This window comes from Rhinopithecus roxellana, chromosome 21 (genome assembly GCF_007565055.1).
Source record: "Rhinopithecus roxellana isolate Shanxi Qingling chromosome 21, ASM756505v1, whole genome shotgun sequence".
In the NCBI taxonomy this organism is placed as follows: Eukaryota; Metazoa; Chordata; class Mammalia; order Primates; family Cercopithecidae; genus Rhinopithecus; species Rhinopithecus roxellana.
In genome coordinates, this window is record NC_044569.1 from 57,970,172 (window position 1) to 57,986,046 (window position 15,875).

Genomic DNA, 15,875 nt, shown 5'->3' on the forward strand with positions numbered 1-15,875 from the left:
TAATCCATCTTGAATTAATCTTCGTATAAGGAGTAAGGAAAGGATCCAGTTTCAGCTTTCTACTTATGGCTAGCCAATTTTCCCAGCACCATTTATTAAATAGGGAATCCTTTCCCCATTTCTTGTTTCTCTCAGGTTTGTCAAGGATCAGATGGCTGTAGATGTGTGGTATTATTTCTGAGGACTCTGTTCTGTTCCATTGGTCTATAGCTCTGTTTTGGTACCACTACCATGCTGTTTATGTTACTGTAGCCTTGTAGTAGAGTTTGAAGTCAGGTAGCGTGATGCCTCCAGCTTTGTCCTTTTGCCATAGGATTGTCTTGGCAATGAGGGCTCTTTTTTGGTTCCATATGAACTTTAAAGCAGTTTTTTCCAATTTTCTAAAGAAACTCATTGGTAGCTTAATGGGGATGACATTGAATCTATAAATAACCTTGGGCAGTATGGCCATTTTCACGATATTGATTCTTCCTATCCATGAGCATGGTATGTTCTTCCATTTGTTTGTGTCCTCTTTGATATCACTGAGCAGTGGTTTGTAGTTCTCCTTGAAGAGGTCCTTTACATCCCTTGTAAGTTGGATTCCCAGGTATTTTATTCTCTTTGAAGCAATTGTGAATGGAAGTTCATTCCTGACTTGGCTCTCTGCTTCTCTGTTACTGGTGTATAAGAATGCTTGTGATTTTTGCACATTAATTTTGTATCCTGAGACTTTGCTGAAGTTGCTTATCAGCTTAAGGAGATTTTGAGCTGAGATGATGGGGTTTTCTAAATATAAAGTTATGTCATCTGCAAACAGGGACAATTTAACTTCTCCATAGCCAGAACTTCCAACACTATGTTGAATAGGAGTGGTGAGAGAGGGCATCCCTGTCTTGTGCCAGTTTTCAAAGGGAATTTTTCCAGTTTTTGCCCATTCAGTATGATATTAGCTGTGGGTTTGTCGTAAATACCTTTAATTATTTTGAGGTTCTTTCCATCAATACCGAATTTATTGAGCGTTATTAGCATGAAGGGCTGTTGAATTTTGTCAAAAGCCTTTTCTACATCTATTGAGATAATCATGTGGTTCTTGACTTTGGTTCTGTTTATATGCTGGATTATGTTTACTGATTTGCGAATGTTGAACCAGCCTTGCATCCCAGGGATGAAGCCCACTTGATCATGGTGGATAAGATTTTGGATGTGCTGCTGAATCCAGTTTGCCAGTATTTTATTGAGAATTTTTCCATCGATGTTCATCAGGGATATTGGTCTAAAATTCTCTTTTTTTGTTGTGTCTCTGCCAGGCTTTGGTATCAAGATGATGTTGGCCTCATAAAATGAGTTAGGGAGGATTGCCTCTTTTTCTATTGATTGGAATAGTTTCAGAAGGAATGGTACCAGCTCCCTCCTTGAATCAGCTGTGAATCCATCTGGTCCTGGACATTTTTTGGTGGGTAGGCTATTAATTGTTGCCTCAATTTCAGAGCCTGCTATTGGTCTATTCAGGGATTCAAATTCTTCCTGGTTTAGTCTTGGGAGAGTGTAACTGTCCAGGAAATTATCCATTTCTTCTAGATTTTCTAGTTGATTTGCGTAGAGGTGTTTATAGTATTCTCTGATGGTAGTTTGTATATCTGTGGCGTGGGTGGTGATATCCCCTTTATCATTTTTTATTGCATCTATTTGATTCCTCTCTCTTTTCTTCTTTATTAGTCTTGCTAGCGGTCTGTCAATTTTGTTGATCTTTTCAAAAAACCAACTCCTGGATTCATTGATTTTTTGCAGGGTTTTTTTGTGTCTCTATCTCCTTCAGTTCTGCTCTGATCTGAGTTATTTCTTGCCTTCTGCTAGCTTTTGAATGTGTTTGCTCTTGCTCTCTAGTTATTTTAATTGTGATGTTAGAGTGTCAATTTTATATCTTTCCTGCTTTCTCTTGTGGGCATTTAGTGTTATAAATTTCCCTCTACACAATGCTTTAAATGTGTCCCAGAGATTCTGGTATGTTGTATCTTTGTTCTCATTGGTTTCAAAGAACATCTTTATTTCTGCCTTCATTTCGTTATGTACCCAGTAGTCATTCAGGAGCAGGTTGTTCAGTTTCCATGTAGTTGAGCGGTTTTGATTGAGTTTCTTAGTCCTGAGTTCTAGTTTCATTGCACTGTGTTCTGAGAGACAGTTTGTTATAATTTCTGTTCTTGTACATTTGCTGAGGAGTGCTTTCCTTCCAATTATGTGGTCAATTTTGGAATAAGTGCGATGTGTTGCTGAGAAGAATGTATATTCTGTTGCTTTGTGGTGGAGAGTTCTATAGATGTCTATTAGTTCTGCTTGGTGCAGAGATGAGTTCAATTCCTGGATATCCTTGTTAACTTTCTGTCTCGGTGATCTGTCTAATGTTGACAGTGGAGTGTTGCAGTCTCCCATTATTATTGTATGGGAGTCTAAGTCTCTTTGTAAGTCTCTAAGGACTTGCTTTATGAATCTGGGTGCTCCTGTATTGGGTGCATATATATTTAGGAGAGTTAGCTCTTCCTGTTGAATCGATCCCTTTACAATTATGTAATGGCCTTCTTTGTCTCTTTTGATCTTTGATGGTTTAAAGTGTGTTTTATCAGAGACTAGGATTGCAACCCCTGCTTTTTTTAATTCTCCGTTTGCTTTTTAGATCTTCCTCCATCCCTTTATTTTGAGCCTATGTATGTCTCTGCATGTGAGATGGGTCTCCTGAATACAGCAGACTGATGGGTCTTGACTCTTTATCCAGTTTTCCAGTCTGTGTCTTTTAATTGGAGCATTTAGTCCATTTACATTTAAGATTAATATTGTTATGTGTGAACTTGATCCTGCCATTGTGATATTAACTGGTTATTTTGCTCGTTAGTTGACGCAGTTTCTTCCTAGCCTCGATGGTCTTTACATTTTGGCATGTTTTTGCAATGACTGGTACCGGTTGTTCCTTTCCATGTTTAGGGCTTCCTTCAGGGTCTCTTGTAAGGCAGGCCTGGTGGTGACAAAATCTCTAAGCATTTGCTTATCTGTAAAGGATTTTATTTCTCCTTCAGTGATGAAACTTAGTTTGGCTGGATATGAAATTCTGGGTTGAAAATTCTTTTCTTTAAGAACGTTGAATATTGGCCCCCACTCTCTTCTGGCTTGTAGAGTTTCTGCCGAGAGATCTGCTGTTAGTCTGATGGGCTTCCCTTTGTGGGTAACCCGACCTTTCTCTCTGGCTGCCCTTAACATTTTTTCCTTCATTTCAACTTTGGTGAATCTGGCAATTATGTGCCTTGAGTTGCTCTTCTGGAGGAGTATCTTTGTGGCGTTCTCGGTATTTCCTGAATTTGAATGTTGGCCTGCCCTACTAGGTTGGGGAAGTTCTCCTGGATGATATCCTGAAGAGTGTTTTCCAACTTGGTTCCATTTTCCCCCTCACTTTCAGGCACCCCAATCAGACGTAGATTTGGTCTTTTTACATAATCCCATACTTCTTGTAGACTTTGTTCATTTCTTTTTCTTCTTTTTTCTTTTGGTTTCTCTTCTCGCTTCATTTCATTGATTGGATCCTCAATCGCTGATACTCTTTCTTCCAGTTGATCGAGTTGGTTATTGAAGCTTGTGCATTTGTCACGTATTTCTCGTGTCATGGTTTTCATCTCTGACATTTCGTTTATGACCTTCTCTGCATTAATTAGTCTAGCTGTCAATTCTTCCACTCTTTTTGCAAGATTTTTAGTTTCTTTGCATTGGGTACCTAATTCCTCCTTTGGCTCTGAGAAGTTTGATGGACTGAAGCTTTCTTCTCTCATGTCGTCAAAGTCATTCTCTGACCAGCTTCGATCCGTTGCTGGCGATGGGCTGCGCTCCTTTGCAGGGGGAGATGCGCTCTTATTGTTTGAATTTCCAGCTTTTCTGTCCTGCTTTTTCCCCATCTTTGTGGTTTTATCCGTCTCTGGTCTTTGATGATGGTGATGTACTGATGGGGTTTTGGTATAGGTGTCCTTCCTGTTTGATAGTTTTCCTTCTGACAGTCTGGACCCTCAGCTGTAGGTCAGTTGGAGATTGCTTGAGGTCTCCTCCAGTCCCTGTTTGCCTGGGTATCAGCAGCAGAGTTTGCAGAAGATAAAATATTGCTGAACAGCGAGTGTACCTGTCTGATTCTTACTTTGGAAGCTTCATCTCTGGGGTGTACCCCACCCTGTGAGATGTGGGGTGGCAGACTGCCCCTAGTGGGGGATGTCTCCCAGTGAGGCTACTCAGGGGTCAGTGACACACTTGAGCAGGCAGTCTGTTCGTTCTCAGATCTCTACATCCATGTTGGGAGATCCACTGCTCTCTTCAAAGCTGTCAGACAGAGTCCTTCGTGTAGGCTCAGGCCTCTGTTCCTTCCCCTGTTGTTTTTTTAGCTGAGCTCTGCCCCCAGAGGTGGAGTCTATAGAGACAGGCAGGTTTCCTTGAGCTGCTGTGAGCTCCACCCAGTTCGAGATTCCCAGCGGCTTTTTTAACTACTAAAGCCTCAGCAATGGCGGGCGCCCCTCCCCCAGCCTCGCTGCTGCCTTGCGGTTAAATCTCCCCAGACTGCTGTGTTAACAATGAGGGAGGCTCCGTGGTCGTGCGACCCTCCCAGCCAGGTGAGGGATATATTCTTCTGGTGTACCCGTTTGCTTAGAGCACGGTATTGGGGTGGGAGTTACCAGATTTTCCAGGTGTTGTGTTTCTCAGGTCCCCTGGCTAGGAAAAGGGATACCCTTCCCCCCTGCACTTCCCAGGTGAGGTGATGCCTTGCTCTGATTGAGCTCTCACTGGTCAGGCTGCAGCAAATGACCAGCACCCATTGTCAGGCACTCCCTAATGAGATGACCCCAGTACCTCAGTTGAAGATGCAGAAATCACCGGTCTTCTGTGTCGCTCGCGCTGGGAGTTGGAGAGTAGAGCTGTTCTATTCAGCCATCGTAGAAAGAAGCTTTCTTAGAAAATTCTTTTTGATGTGTGAATTCATCACTTGTGTCGAAATATCATCAGTTCAAAACGTGAAAGAACATGGTGAAAAAGGAAATATCACTTTGCAAAGTGATATTTGGGAGCCCATAGGGGAACATGGTGAAAAAGGAAATATTCTCACATAATAACCAGAGAGAAGCTTTCTGACAGATTGCTTTCTGATGGGTGACTTCATCACAGAGAGTTCCACCCTACTTTTCTTGGAACAGTTTGCTAACACTGTTGCCGTGGATTCTGCCAAGTGATATGCGGGAGCTCATTGAGGCCCATGGTGAAAAAGGAATATCCTCAGATCAAAACTGGAAAGAAGCCTCCTGAGAAACTGCAAGGCCATGTGCGAATTCAACTCACAGAGTTACACGTTTCTCTTCAGGGATCAGTTTGCTAACACAGTTTTCTGGAAATCTGCATTTACATACTTCTTAGTGCAACGAAGCTTACTGTGACAAAGGAAATATCCTCAGATGACAAATAGAAAGAAGCTTTCTTCGAAACTGCTTGGTGATATGTGAATTCATCTCAGAGACGTACACTTATGTTTCTTGGAGGAGTCCATTAATAACTCTCTTTGAGGAACCTGAGAATGGCTTCTTTGGATCGCATTGAGGCCTACGCTGAGAAACTAAATATCATCAGTTCAAAACGGGAAAGAATCTTTCTGAGAACTTCTGTCTGATCTGTGAATTCTTCTCACAGAGTTGCACATTACAACTCAGGAAACAGTTTGGTAACAATCTTTTCATGGAATCTGCAAAGTGATATTTGGGACCCCATTGGGGCTCAAGGTGAAAAGGGAAATTTCCTCACATAATAACTAGAAAGAAGCTTTCTGAGAGATTGCTTTCTGATGTGTGACTTCATCACACAGAGTTCCACATGTCCCTTCTGGGAACAGTTTGCTAACACTGTTGTCGTGGATTCAGCAAAGTGATATGTGGGAGCTTACTGAGGGCCATGGAGAAAAAGGAAACATCCTCAGATCAAAACTGAAAAGAAGCCTTCTGAGAAACTGGATTGCCATGTGTGAATGCAACTCACAGAGTTACACGTTTCTCCTCAGTGATCAGTTTGTTAACACAGTTTTCTGGAAATCTGCAGTTAGATACTTCATAGCGCAATGAAGCTTACGGTGACAAAGGAAATATGCTCAGATGAAAACTAGAAAGAGGCTTTCTTAGAAAATTCTTGGTGATGTGTGAATTCATCTCACAGAGTTACACTTATGTTTCGAGGAGGAGTCCATTAACACTGTCTTAGAGGAACCTGAGAAGAGCTTCTTTGGATCGCATTGAGGCCTACGCTGATAAAGGAAACTTCATAAGTTCAAAACATGAAAGAAGCTTTCTGAGAAACTTCTTTCTGATCAGTGAGTTCATCTCACAGACTTACAACTTAGACCTCAGGAAGCAGTTTGCTAACACTCTTGTCGTGGATTCTGCAAAGTGATATTTGGGAGCCCACAGGGGTCCAGGGTCCAAAAAGAAGTATCCTCACATAAAAACTAGAGATAAGCTTTCTAAGAGAGTGCTTTCTGATGTGTGACTTCATCACACAGAGTTCCACCCTTCCCTTCTTGGAACAGATTGCTAAGAGTATTTCGTGGAAACTGCAAAGTGATATTTTGGAGCTCATAGGGGCCCTTGGTGAAAAAGGAAATATCCTCACATAATAAATTGAGAGAAGCTTTCTGAGAGATTGCTTTCCGATGTGTGACTTCATCACACAGAGTTCCACCCTTCCCTTCTTGGAACAGTTTGCTAACACTGTTGTCGTGGATTCTGCAAAGTGATATTGGGGAGCCCATAGGGGCCCTGGGTCAAAAAGGAAGTATCCTCACATAAAAACTAGAGAGAAGCTTTCTGAGAGATTGCTTTCTGATGTGTGACTTCATCACACAGAGATCCACCCTCCTCTTCTTGGAACAGTTTGCTAACACTGTTGTCGTGGATTTTGCAAAGTTATATTTGGGGGCCCATAGGGGCCCAGGGTGAAAAAGGAAGGATCCTCACATAAAAACTAGAGAGAAGCTTTCAGAGAGATTACTTTCTGATGTGTGACTTCATCACACAGAGTTTCACACTTCCTTTCTTGGAACAGTTTTCTAACACTGTTGTTGTGGATTCTGCAAAGTGATATTTGGGAGCTCATTGAGGGCTATGGTGAAAAAGGATATATCCTCAGATTAAAACTGGAAAGAAGCCTTCTGAGACACTGCATTGCCATGTGTGGATGCAACTCACAGTGTTACAAGTTTCTCCCCAGTGATCAGTTTGCTAACACAGTTTTCTGGAAATCTACAATTAGATATTGCTTAGTGCAATCAAGCTTGCAGTGACAAAGGAAATACCCTCAGATGAAAACTAGCAACAAGCGTTCTTAGAAACTTCTTGGTGATGTGTGAGTTCATCTCACAGAGTTACACTTATATTCCGTGGAGCAGTCCATTAACACTGTCTTTGAGGAACTTGAAAAGGGCTTCTTTGGACCGCATGGAGGCCTACGCTGAGAGAGGAAATATCATCAGTTCAAAACGTGAAAGAAGCTTTCAGAGAAGCTTCTTTCTGATCTGTGAATTCATCTTACAGCGTTACACCATAGACCTCAGGAAGAAGTGTGCTAACCCTCTTTTTGTGGAATCTCCAAAGTGATATTTGGGTGCCCATAGGGGCCCAAGGAGTAAAAGTAAATATCCTCACACAATAACTAGAGAGAAGTTTTCTGAGAGATTGCTTTCTGATGTGTGACTTCATCACACAGAGTTCCACCGTTCCCTTCTTGGAACAGTTTGCTAACACTGTTGTCGTGGATTCTACAAAGTGATATTTGGGAGCCCATAGGGGAACATGGTGAAAAAGGAATATCCTCAGATGAAAACAGGAAAGAAGCCTTCTGAGAAACTGCATTGACATGTGTGAATGCAACTCACAGAGTTACCCGTTTCCCTTCATTAGTTTGCTTGTTAACACAGTTTTCTGGGAATCTGGAATTACATCCATGTTAGCACAATGAAGCTCTCAGTGACAAAAGATATGTCGTCAGATGGAAACTAGAAGGAAGCTTTCCTAGAAACTTCTTGGTGATGTGTGAATTCATCTCACAGAGTTACATTTCTCTTTCATGGAGCAGTCCATTAACACTGTCTTTGAGTAACCTAAGAAGGGCTTCTCTGGATCGTTTTGAGGCATATGCTGATAAAGGAAATATCATCAGTTCAAAACGTGAAAGTAACTTTTTGAGAATCTTCTTTCTGATCTGTGAATTCGTCTCACAGACTTACAACTTAGACCTCAGGAAGCAGTATGCTACCACTCTTTTCGTGGAATCTGCAAAGTGGTATTTCGGAGCCCATAGGGGCCCATGGTGAAAAATTAAATATTCTCACATAATAACTAGAGAGAAGCTTTCTGAGAGATTGGTTTCTGATGTGTTACTTCATCACACAGAGTTCCACCCTTCCCTTCCTGGAACATTTTGCTAACACTGTTGTCGTGGATTCTGCAAAGTGATATTTGGGGCCCATAGGGGAACATGGTGAAAAAGGAAATATCCTCAGATCAAAACAGGAAAGAAGTCTTCTGAGAAACTGCATTGCCATGTGTGAATGCAACTCACAGAGTTACACTATCTCTTCAGTGATCAGTTTGCTAAGAAAGCTTTCTGGAATTCTGCAATTAGATACATCTTAGTGCAATAAAGCTCACGGTGAGAAAAGAAATGTCGTCAGATGAAAACTAGAAAGAAGCTTTCCTAGGAAATTCTTGGTGATGTGTGAATTCATCTCAGAGAGTTACACTTATGTTTCGTGGAGCAGTCCATTAGCACTGTCTTTGAGCAACCTGAGAAGGGCTTCTTTGGATCGTATTGAGGCCTACGCTGATAAAGGAAATATCATCAATTCAATACTTGAAAAAAGCTGTCTGAGATTCTTCTTTCTAATCTGTGAATTCATCCCACAGAGTTACAACTTACACATCAGGAAGCAGTTTGTTAACACTGTTTTCGTGGAATCTGCAAAGTGATATTTGGGAGCCCATAGGGGCCCATGGTGAAAAAGGAAATATCCTCAGATAATAACTAGAGGAAGGTTTCTGAGAGATTGCTTTCTGATGTGTGACTGCATCACACAGAGGTCCACCCTTCCCTTCTTGGAACAGTTTGCTAACAGTGTTGTGGTGGATTCTGCAAAGTGATATTTGGGAGCTCACTGAGGGTATGGTGAAAAAGGAATTATCCTCTGATATAAACTGGAAAGAAGGCTTCTGAGAAACTGCATTGCCATGTTTCAATGCAACTCACAGAGTTACAGGTTTCTCTTCAGTGATCAGTTTGCTAACACAGTTTTTGGTAAATCTGCAATGGGATACTTCTTAGCGCAGTGAAGCTTACAGTGACAAAGGAGATATCCTCAGATGGAAACTAGAAATAAGTTTTTTTACAAACTTATTGGTGATGTGTGAATTCATCTCAGAGAGTTACACTTATGGTTCGGGGAGCAGTCCATTAACACTGTCTTTGAGGAACCTGAGAAGGGCTTCTTTGGATCGTATTGAGGCCTACGCCGAACAAGGAAATATCATCAGTTCAAAACCTAGAAGCAGCTTTCGGAGAATCTTCTTTCTGATATGTTCTTTCATCTCACAGAGTTACACCTTACACCTCAGGAAGCAGTTTGCTCACTCTCTTTTCGTGGAATATGCAAAGTGATATTTGGGAGACCGTAGGGGCCCATGGTGATAAAGGAAATATCCTCAGATAATAACTAGAGAGAAGCATTCTGAGAGATTGCTTTTCTGATGTGTGACTTCATCACCCAGAGTTCCACCTTCCCTTCTTGGAACAGTTTGCTAACACCGTTCTCGTGGATTCTGCAAAGTGATATTTGGGAGCCAAAAGGGGCCCATGGTGAAAAAGGAAATATCCTCTCATAAAAACTAGCGAGAAGCTTTGTGAGAGATTGCTTTCTGATGTGTGACTTCCTCACACAGAGTTCCACCCTTCCCTTCTTGGAACACTTTGCGAACACTGTTCTCATGGATTCTGCAACTTGATAATTCGGAGCTCATTGAGGGCTATGGTGAAAAAGGAAATATCTGCAGATCAAAACTGGAGGGAAGCCTTCTGAGAAATTGCATTGCCATGTGTGAATGCAACTCACATAGTTACACGTTTCTGTTCAGTGATCAGTTTGCTAACACAGTTTTCTGGAAATCTGCAATTAGGAACTTCATAGCGCAATGAAGCTTACTGTGAGAAAGAAAATATCCTCCGATGAAAACTAGAAAGAAGCTTTCTTAGAAACTTCTTGGTGATGTGTGAATTCATCTCACAGAGTTTCACTTATGTTTCGTGGAGCAGTCCATTAACACTGTCTTTGAGGAACCTGAGAAGGGCTTCTTTGGATCGTTTTGAGGCCTACGCTGATAAGGGAAATATCATCAGTAAAAAACGTGAAGGAATCTTTCTGAGAAACTTCTTTCTGATCTGTAAATTCATCTCACAGTGTTACACCTCAGACCACAGGAAGCAGTTTGCTAACACTCTCTTCGTGGAATCTGCAAAGTGAAATTACTAAGCATCTAGGGGCAAAAGGTGAAAAAGGAAATATCCTCAGATAATAACTAGAGAGAAGCATTCTGAGAGATTGCTTTTCTGATGTGTGACTTCATCACCCAGAGTTCCACCTTCCCTTCTTGGAACAGTTTGCTAACACCGTTCTCGTGGATTCTGCAAAGTGATATTTGGGAGCCAAAAGGGGCCCATGGTGAAAAAGGAAATGTCCTCTCATAAAAACTAGCGAGAAGCTTTGTGAGAGATTGGTTTCTGATGTGTGACTTCATCACACAGAGTTCCACCCTTCCCTTCTTCGAACACTTTGCGAACACTGTTCTCATGGATTCTGCAACTTGATAATTCGGAGCTCATTGAGGGCTATGGTGAAAAAGGAAATATCCGCAGATCAAAACTGGAGGGAAGCCTTCTGAGAAATTGCATTGCCATGTGTGAATGCAACTCACATAGTTACACGTTTCTGTTCAGTGATCAGTTTGCTAACACAGTTTTCTGGAAATCTGCAATTAGGTACTTCATAGCGCAATGAAGCTTACGGTGAGAAAGACAATATCCTACGATGAAAACTAGAAAGAAGCTTTCTTAGAAACTTCTTGGTGATGTGTGAATTCATCTCACAGAGTTTCACTTATGTTTCGTGGAGCAGTCCATTAACACTGTCTTTGAGGAACCTGAGAAGGGCTTCTTTGGATCGTTTTGAGGCCTACGCTGATAAAGGAAATATCATCAGTTCAAAACGTGAAGGAATCTTTCTGAGAAACTTCTTTCTGATCTGTAAATTCATCGCACAGTGTTACACCTCAGACCACAGGAAGCAGTTTGCTAACACTCTCTTCGTGGAATCTGCAAAGTGAAATTACTGAGCCTCTAGGGGCAAAAGGTGAAAACGGAAATATCCTCAGATAAGAACTAGAGAGAAGCTTTCTGAGAGATTGCTTTCTGATGTGTGACTTCATCACACAGACTTCCACCCTTCCCTTCTTGGAAAAGTTTCCTAACACTGTTGTCGTGGATTCTGCAAGGTGATATTTGGAAGCCCATAGAGGCCCATGGGGAAAAGTAAATATCCTCACGTAATAACTAGAGAGAAGCTATCTGAGAGATTGCTTTCTGCTGTGTAACTTCATCACCTAGAGTTTCACACTTCCCTTTTTGGAACAGTTTCCTAACACTGTTGGCATGGATTCTGCAAAGAGATATTTGGGAGCCCATGGGGCCCATGGTTAAAAAGGTAATATCCTCAGATAATAACTAGAGAGAAGCGTCCTTAGAGATTGCTTTCTAATGTGTGACTTCATCACACAGAGTTACACCCTTCCCTACTTGGAAGAGTTTGTTAACACTGTTGTCGTGGATTCTGCAAAGTCGTATTTGGGAGCTCATTTAGGGCTTTGGTGAAAAAGGAAATACCCTCAGATTTAAACTGGAACGAAGCCTTCTGAGAAACTGCAATCCCATGTGTGAATGCAACTCACAGAATTACACGATTCTCTTCAGTGATCAGTTTTGCTAACACAGTTTTTCTGTAAATCTCCTATGGGATACTTCTGTAGCGCAGGTGTTAGACTCTGGTTACCTGGGGAACAAAGGGAAATATACACAGATGAAAACTACAAAAAAAGCTTTCTTTTCCCGTGGGCCCATGGCTCCCAATATCACTTTTGCAGTTTCCCACCGAAAAGAGTATGCAAACTGCTTCCGAGGTATATAGGTTACAAATTTGTCAGATGAATTCACAGATCCAGTATGAAGTCTCGCCGAAAGCTTCTTTCCAACGTTTTGAAGTGATGATATGTCCTTATCAGGCTAGGCTTCAATAAGATCCTAGAAGCACCACTCTCAGGTTCCTGCAAAGGACAGTATGAATGGACTACTCCACCAGACTAAGTGTAACTCTGTGAGATGAATTCCCACATCACCAAGAACTTTCTAAGAATGATTGCGTTCAGTTTTTTCATCTGCGTAAGTTTCCTTTTGTCACAGTAGCCTTCATTGCACTAAGAAGATAAATTGTTATGATTTCCAGGAACTTGTTGATCAAACATCACTGAAGAGAAACGTGTAACTCGTGAGTTGCATGTCAACACATGGTCAATGCATTCTCTCAGAAGGCTTCTTTCCAGTTTTGATCTGAGGATATGACCTTTTTCACCAAAGCCCTCAATGAGCTCCAAAATATCACTGTGCGAATCCAAGACAACAGTGTTAGGAAATCTGTCGCGAGAAAGGGTGGAATTCTGTGTGATGCAGGTCACACCTCAGGAAAGCAATCTCTCAGAAGGCTTCTCTCTTGTTATTATGTGAGGAATATTTCCTTTTTCACCATGGCCCTATGTACTCCCAAATATCACTTTGCAGAATCACGACAACAGTGTTAGCAAACTGTTCCAAGAAGGGATGGGTAGAACTCTGTGTGATGAAGTCACACTTCAGAAGGCATGTCTCAGAAAGCTTCTCTCTCAGTTATTATCTGAGGATATTTCCTTTTTGACCATGGGCCCCTATGGGCGTCCCAAATAACGCTTTGCAGATTCCAGGATAAGAGTGTTAGCAAACTGCTTCCTGAGGTCAAAGTTGTACTCTGTGAGATGAATTCACCGATCAGAAAAGAAGTTTCTCCAGAAATCTTCTTTCACTTTTGAACTGTGATGATTTGCCTCCATCACGTAGGCCTCTATACGACCCGAAGAAGCCCTTCTCAGGTTCCTAAAAGACAGTGTTAATGGACTGCTCCACGAAACATAAAGTGTAAGTCTGTGAGATGAATTCACACTCACAGAAGTTTATAAGAAAGCTTCTTTCTAGTTTTCATCTGAGGATACTTCCTTTCACCGAAGCTTCATTGCGCTAAGAAGTATCCCATTGGAGATTTCAAGAAAACTATGTTAGCAAACATGATATCTGAAGAGGAACGTGTAATTCTGTGAGTTGAATTCGCACATGGCAATGCATTTTCTTCAGAAGGCTTCCTTTCAGTTTTATCTGAGGATATTTCCTTTTCACATAGCCCCAAAGCTCCCAAGTGTCACGTTGCAGAATCCATGACAACAGTGTTAGAAAACTGTTCCAAGAAGGGAAAATGTGGAACTCTGTGTGCATGCGGTCCACACATCAGAAAGCAATCTCTCTGAAAGCCTCACTCTAGTTTATTATGTGAGGATATTCCTTTTTCATCATGTGCCCCTATGGGCTACCCCAAATATCACTTTGCAGAATCCACGACAAGAGTTGTACCAAACGTTTCACGAAACGGAAGGTGGGAATTCTGTGTGAAGTCAACATCAGAAAGCAATCTCTCCAGAAAGCTTCTCTCTCGTTATTATCTGAGGATATTTTCTTTTCCACCAGGGCCCCTATGGGCTCCCCAATACCACTTTGCAGATTCCTCGAAAAGAGTGTTAGCAAAATGCTCCTGGGATTAAGATGTAACACTGTTAGATGATTCACCAGCTCAGAAAGAAATGTCTCAGAAAGCTTTTTCACCTCTTTGTGCTGATGGTATCTCCTTACCCAGCGTAAGGCCTCAATATGATCCATAAAGCCCTTCTCAGGTTCCTCAAAACAGTGTTAATGGACTGCTCCCACGAAACATAGTGTAATTCTGTTTTTCCCTCTTTCTTTTTTTTTTTTCTCTTTTTCTTCTCCTTTTTTTTTTTTTCTTCTTTTTTTTTTTTTTTTTTTTCTGAGATGCTTTCACACATCACAAGAGTTTCTAAGAACGTTCCTTTCACGTTTTCATCTGAGGATATTCCTTTCTCACCAAAGCTCTTGCGCTAAGAGGTATCCCTGCAGATTTCCACAAAACTGTGTTACCAAACTGATAAATGAGGAGAAACGTGTAACTCTGTGAGTTGCTTCCCACATGCAATGCGCTTTCCAGTAGGCTTCTTTCCAGTTTTGATCTCATGATATTTCCTTTTTCACCATAGGCCATCAATGAGCTCCCAAATATCACTTTGCAGAATCCACGACAACAGTGTTAGCAAACTGTTCAAGAAGGGAGGGTGGAACTCTGCGTGATGAAGTCACACATCAGAAAGGAAACTCTCGGAAAGGCTTCTTCTAGTTACTATTGAGGATATTTCCTTTTCACCAGGGCCCCATGGGCCCCAAACATCACTTTGCAGAATCCACGCAACAGTCGTCAGCAAACGTTCCCGGAAGAAAAGTGGAACTCTGTGTGATGAAGTCACACATCAGTAAGCATCTCATAGAAAGCTTCCCTTTAGTTATATTTGAGGATTTTCATTTTCACCATGCGGCCCTGGATGGGCTCCCAAATAATCACTTTGCCAGATCTCCACTTTCTCAGTAATATTCTTTCCTTTTGGAACTGATGATATTTACTTTTATCAGCGTACGCCTCAATACGATCAAAGCCCTTCGTAGGTTCCTCAAAGACAGTGTTAATGGCCGCTGACGAAACATAAGTGTAACTCTGTGAGATGAGTTCACACATCACTAAGAAGTTTCTAAGAAAGCTTCATTCTAGTTTTCATCTGAGGATATTCCTTTCTCACCGTAAGCTTCATTGCGTGCAGAAGTATTTAATTGCAGATTTCCAGAACTCTGTGTTAGCAACTGATCACTCAAGAGAATGTTAACTCGTGAGTTGCATTCACATGGCATGCAGTTTCCGAAGCTCATTCCGTTTTGATCTGAGGATATTTCCTTTTTCACCATAGCCTCAATGAGCTCCCAATATCACGTTGCAAATCCTCGACATCAGTGTTAGCAAAACTCTTCCAGAAGGAAGGGTGGAACTCGGTGTTGATGAGTCCCACATCAGAAAACAATCTCCTCAGAAAGCTTCTCTGTAGTTATATATGAGTGATATTTCCTTTTTCACCATGGCCCCTATGGTCTCCCAACTCATCACTTTGCAGAATCCACGACAACATGTTAGCAAACTGCTTCCTGAGGTCCTAGTTGTTATCTCTGTGAGATGAATTCACAGATCAGAAAGCAATCTCTCAGAAGCTTCTCTCTTGTTATTATCTGAGAATATTTTCCTTTTTCACCATGGGCCCCTATGGGCTCCAAAATAAATATTGTAGATTCAAACGAAAAGAGTGTTAGCAAAACTGCTTCTGAGGTCTAAAGTGTAAAAGCTCTGTGAGATGAATTCACATATCGAAAGAAATTTTCTCAGAAACCTTCTTTCACGTTGAACTGACTGATTTTTCCTATTATCAGCGTAGGCTCAATGCGATCCAGAGAAGCCATTCTCGGTTCCTCAAAGACAGTGTTAATGGACTGGTCCACGAAACATAAGTGTAACTCTGTGAGAATGAATTCACACATCACCAAGGAAGTATCTAAGA